Source organism: Hermetia illucens, chromosome 1 (assembly GCF_905115235.1).
Source record: "Hermetia illucens chromosome 1, iHerIll2.2.curated.20191125, whole genome shotgun sequence".
Taxonomy (NCBI): domain Eukaryota; kingdom Metazoa; phylum Arthropoda; class Insecta; order Diptera; family Stratiomyidae; genus Hermetia; species Hermetia illucens.
The window spans coordinates 91,831,329-91,837,328 of NC_051849.1; positions in this window are offsets into that span (position 1 = coordinate 91,831,329).

Below are 6,000 nucleotides of genomic sequence, written 5' to 3' on the forward strand. Positions count from 1 at the left end.
TCATGGCTGGAGAAGCGTTGCCATAAACCGCATAACGCGCGAACTTCACCTACCTGCCTAGTACACAATATTATTGGTAGCCACAGCACACAATATACATAACAAGTCGGGAAACCGGAAGCTGGACGCTTCAGGTACGAAAGGTTTTGTGTATTTCTTAGTACGTAGCACGTAATATATCAATATATCATGTGAGAGTATCCACTTTCGGGTGATATTGACATTCATAGTCTTCAATTTTCAAAGAAGCAACAAATTTGAGGCATTATAACTTTGTTAGTAATAGTGCGATTTCCACCAAACTTGCTCTATATTATAGCCTATATCACTGCAAAATTTCATGGTACTAGGATGAACTTAAGGGGGGTTTCTAACCAATTACAAAAAATTGTAGTAATATACTATTATTAACTTTATTTAAACAGATATCGGTATGGAAGGTATTTCGGAGCCCAGGCACCATATAGTGGCAGACTCCTTATTTTTTTCAGATTTTTCGGTTTGGTAGTTTCTGAGAATGGCCCCCTTAAAGAAGTGATCACTTTCAACCCCCCGCGCTCCCCACCCTTCCAACAAATGTCAAAACCCAGATCGGCTTTGAAAAGTACTAATCGAGACCTTTAATTTGATACCCCACATGACTATATTTGATGAAAAAAAATTGTACACCCCCCTTTTGCATGTATGGGGACCCCCCCTTAAATTCGACATAAAAGGATGTAATTCACTGTATGCGTGAGCGTTCACAGTTCCCATCTTTCTACCAAATTTGGTGTCAATCGCTATAACCGTCTCCGAGAAAAATGCGTGTGACGGACAGACTGACAGACAGACAGACGGATAGACAGATAGACAGACAGACAGACAGACGGTAAACCGATTTTAATAAGGTTTTGTGTTTACACAAAACCTTGAAAATGGCACAAAATACAACAACAACAGATATACAAATCTTTTGCTTTTGCTTGAATCTAAATACACTCATATAAAAGTAATATTTAATATCTTTTTGTCACATTTTTTGATAACATAGTTTTCCAGTGACACTGCCTGCGAGTCTGTGATCAAGAGAACTTCCGAAAATGATGGACCAATTTCTTTTCTCTAGTGACTAAACTTCAAATTTATCTAGATTATTATTTCCGAGTTGACACAATCTCAGCGGATGCCGGATTTTACCTAACACTAGCACCAACTGCCAAGCATTTAGGCTCGGATGATCCTACCTGCTTAAATAATTGCATAAAGGGGCGCTGGGTGGTAGGTCAGTGGGAGAATCCGTCGAGAATTCCCCCCAACATCGAGCACGTATGCAGAGTCCCGGGATATCAAGGGAAGCCGTGAGGGATTTAGGTATAATATCTGTAGATAACAATATTATGCGAACTACAAAAACCGCTCGAGACGCCAAATTTCTTTAGTTTCCCGAGTCAGTGGCTCATAGTTCACCCTCTTCTCCACATATTTCCGTTCGATGCTGCTATTATATGAGATAGCAACATCAATAATATACGCGGAGCGACCCTTCTTGTCAACTAACAGTACGTCAGGCTTGTTGTGTAGAATATGGCGATCAGTTAGAACTTGCCGGTCCCTACTATCTACTACGTTGTGGCATGTCGGGTGCTTTCGACGGTGATCCAGTCAGCATGCTGGGCGGGTAACCCCGACAGTCCCCCCAGTATTCTTTCTCTTCCGTTATCGAAAACTGTACTGTGTGAACGCTCTGTTGGGATTCGTTGAGAAATCTGAAAAAGCTCCGCTAGTTCCTTGCGTACGTTGCATTCTGACACATCTAGAGTGGCTTTCGCCATACCGTCATAACCGACTGCATACGACAGAGAGTTTCTGCTTTAGTGTGTTCAGAATTTCAACTACGGGTGCCTCACTAGAAATGGCATAGTTCCTGTAAACTCTCTGAACGTTATTCTTCACCCGTCTGCTGGCATTGCCAAAGCTGAATTGAGTCAGCCTAGCGATGTCCTGCCTTAGTGAGTCACGCAGATGTTCCAGACGAATTTTCCATGGTGGATCTCTTCGGTCACTCAAACCAATAACGCGAAAGCGAATCTTCTGATCGTACAATCTGATAGCCGTAACTGCACCACAATACACAAGTGATTGTAGTTGTAGCAGCGACACATCAGCACACAGTCGAGATGCAATGTCATCATTGATTTGAGATAGAATTCTCGAAAGTCTGGGAATACCTGGTCTATGCAGAAGATCCATTTCCAAGAATTCTATACACGTTCTTTGGAATTCGTCCCGAACCTCGGCGGAGACCCCAGCTGGACGGTGGAGAAGAGTACTTAAGCGAGTATTGAAACTATTGCTTACGGTACGGCGTGGTGCTGTTAATGCCGCCACCTCTGCCTCCATCGAATCTTGGTCACCAGTGTCCGCGATGACTCAAGTCGAACACGCTCCCTGATGATAGCCGGGACTGTGTCGCTGCAAGTAATGAAGCGGTACTGGTCTGTGACTCGCTACACAGTCACCAAGTCAGACGACTACAACCATTATCCGTACCGGACCTTAAAATTCCCCTTCCTCTAATTTTTGGTAGTGAATTTTGTACCTAACTGCCAGGTATGGTGACAGCTTCCTCAGTGAGTAATCTGCAAGACTGAAAATTTTCTGCACTTTCCTCACCGACCCCTTGAGACGCTGCGGTGGTGTACAGCCATTCAGACTGAAGCTATCCATCAATCCTCCTTTCACAACCGAGCTTGGGACCTGCCGCGGCGGAGTTATTATTATGTTATCATAGATGGTATATTTCCTTAAGACTGAGATAATTAAGTGTGAATATTCACAAGACCGAAGTTACGAAATATGAATGTCGGGAATGCTATACAAAATCAGGAAGTCCATTTACTTGCTTCGCATCTTTATACTGCAATGTCTTATAGGAAAGGAATTCTGCAACGGTGTTATCACTGAGAAACTTCGGCTACCAAGATTGTAGGAATTGGTTTCGCATTCACAAAACGTTTTGGGTTCCACTTTTTTACTGCTTACTATTTTTTGTATAATATCATAATCCATAATCAACTCTGTCATAGTTCTACCCCCACGAAATTGATGATCGCATAGGGTCTTTGTTGTTGTTGTTAATTCGTTTGATTCTCAGAAATGCAACTCCAGACCATCCATTCGTTTTTGCTGTTTTAGATCAAATTACAATGGCTCCTACATGAACATAATATGCATAACCGTTATTACAATACTGAAATTGAAACAATTCTGCTGGAATTCTTTCAAAATTTTTGTTTCAACGATGTTATTTTAACAAAGATAAACTGAATCCGAGTTCAACATCTTGTTGTTCTCTGACGAATTCCTCTTTGCTGACCAATTCATTCCATAAAGTAGATACTAATATTTTGCGGTTACGAATGGTGACAGCATGCAGTGGATGATTAAGTTATAACATTCATCCCTCCCTTTAAGTGTACCAATTATATACAATAGACTTACACAATTTCCACGATTTATGTTAGGAGGGCGCTCCCATGTGTAAATGTCTTATGGATTTTAATCTGAATTCGGATTAATGATTATTTGACGACATTAGTGTGCAATTTTGCTTACTACGATGATTGACTTTCCGGTTTCTTGTTTCAAACTTCAACATAAAAAAATTTAAGGAATCTTTCGTTTGAAAGTTACGGTTGCAACTACATGCACATATGGTAGCAACCAAATTCTTATAAGATTGATGACAATAGCTTCTTATTTTTCTGAATTGACTTCTAATCTCAAAATGATCCATCATCATCAACGGCGCAACAACCGGTATCTGGTCTAGGCCTGCCTTAATAAGGAACTCCAGACATCCCGGTTTTACGCCGAGGTCCACCAATTCGATATCCCTAAAAGCCGTCTGACGATCTGACCTTCGCCATCGTCTCGTCTTCTTTTTCTACCATAGATATTGCCCTTATAGACTTTCTGGGTGGGATCATCCGCATCCATACGGATTAAGTGACCCGCCCACCGTACCCAATTGAGCCGGATTTTATCCACAACTGGACGGTCATGGTATCGCTCATAGATTTCGTCATTGTGTAGACTACGGAATCGTCCATCCTCATGTAGGGGGCCAAAAATTCTTCGGAGGATTCTTCTCTCGAACGCGGCCAAGAGTTCGCAATTTTTCTTGCTAAGAACCCAAGTTTCCGAGGAATACATGAGGACTGGCAAGATCATAGTCTTGTACAGTAAGAGCTTTGACTCTATGGTGAGAAGTTTTGAGCGGAACAGTCGTTGTAAGCTGAAATAGGCTCTGTTGGCTGACAACAACCGTGCGCGGATTTCATCATCGTAGCTGTTATCGGTTGTGATTTTCGACCCTAGATAGGAGAAATTGTCAACGGTCTCAAAGTTGTACTCTCCTATCCTTATTCTTCTTCGTGTTTGACCAGTGCGGTTTGATGTTGTTGGTTGATTTGTCTTCGGCGCTGACGTTGCCACCATATATTTTGTCTTGCCTTCATTGATGTGCAGCCCAAGATCTCGCGCCGATTACCGCCTGCTCGATCTGGATGAAGGCGGTTTGTACGTCTCGGGTGGTTCTTCCCATGATGTCGATATCGTCAGCATAGGCCAGTAGTTGGGTGGACTTGAAGAGGATCGTGCTTCTTGCATTTACCTCAGCATCACCGATCACTTTCTCAAGGGCCAGGTTAAAGAGGACGAATGATAAGGCATCCCTTTGTCGTAGACCGTTGTTGATGTTGAATGGTCTTGAGAGTGATCCTGCTGCTTTTATCTGGCCTCGCACATTGGTCAGGGTCAACCTAGTCAGTCATATTAATTTCGTCGGGATTATTTCCCTTTTTATGTATGAGACAGATAATGCCTCGTTGCCAATCGTCAGGCATTGATTCGCTGCCCCACACCTTGAGCACAAGTTCATCAACTTGGTGTAACTGGTCGCCTCCATATTTAACCAATTCGGTTGTAATTACATCGGCTCCTGGCGACTTATGATTTTTTAGCCGATGAATTGCACGGATTGTTTCTTCTATACTTGGTGGTGGCAGTATTTGTCCGTAGTCTTCAGTTGGTGTGATTTCCAATTCGCTGACGTTCTGGTTGTTAAGTAGTACTCAACCCATCGCTCCAATATGCCCATTCTGTCGGAAATCAGGTTTCACTCTTTGTCTCGGCAGGATGAACATCGAGGTGCGTAATGTTTCATCCTGCTGACTTGTTAGAAAAAACTTCGGCGTCTGGTGCGGTTGCTCCTTGTACTTTTCGAGCTCCTTTTGCCGTCTGTGAAGTCGCTTCTCCGCTCGCTGGAGTTCGTGATAAGTCTTTGCACGTGCCCGCGCATTTCGAGGATGCAACATTACTCGGTATGCATCATTCTTCCGTTCCGTTGCTAGCTTACATTCATCTTCGAACCAGCCGTTCCCACTCCTTTTGCGGCTGGGGTCAAGTATGTTTGTGGCCGTATCGATGATAACGTTATTCTTCTTGAAAATGATTCCTTTTTATTAAAGTTTTCACTGGAAGCGACATGCTTGTTTGTCTGTGACACAAATTTGTTCGAAAACCGTTGAATCTACCTAATTGACAATTCTTCTTGGATGTCGGACCTGGGTCGAGCGACCGTGCCTTCCAATTTCAGAAATCGAGCAGCATGTAACTTGCATTGTCTGTTTCAGAATTTTTCTGATGATCATTTCATTTCCACCTTGCCTTTTAGTAGGCACTTAGGAATTCTTCTGTCGTCTATACACACTACATGGCCTGCCCATTGGAACTTTCCAATCTTGTTATAAATTGCGGTTTCTGGTTCGTCATATAATAGGTACAATTTCCTGTTCGCCAGCCGCAGTCTATCCTCGCTGGGTCTAAGATCCCCCGAGGACTCGACTGCAGTAATACAGGACAGTCCAAATCAAAATTTTATATGTTGTGAATTTTGTTTTCTTGTCTACATTTTCAAGGTTTTGTGTGAAACATAACGTTAATAAAATCGATTCA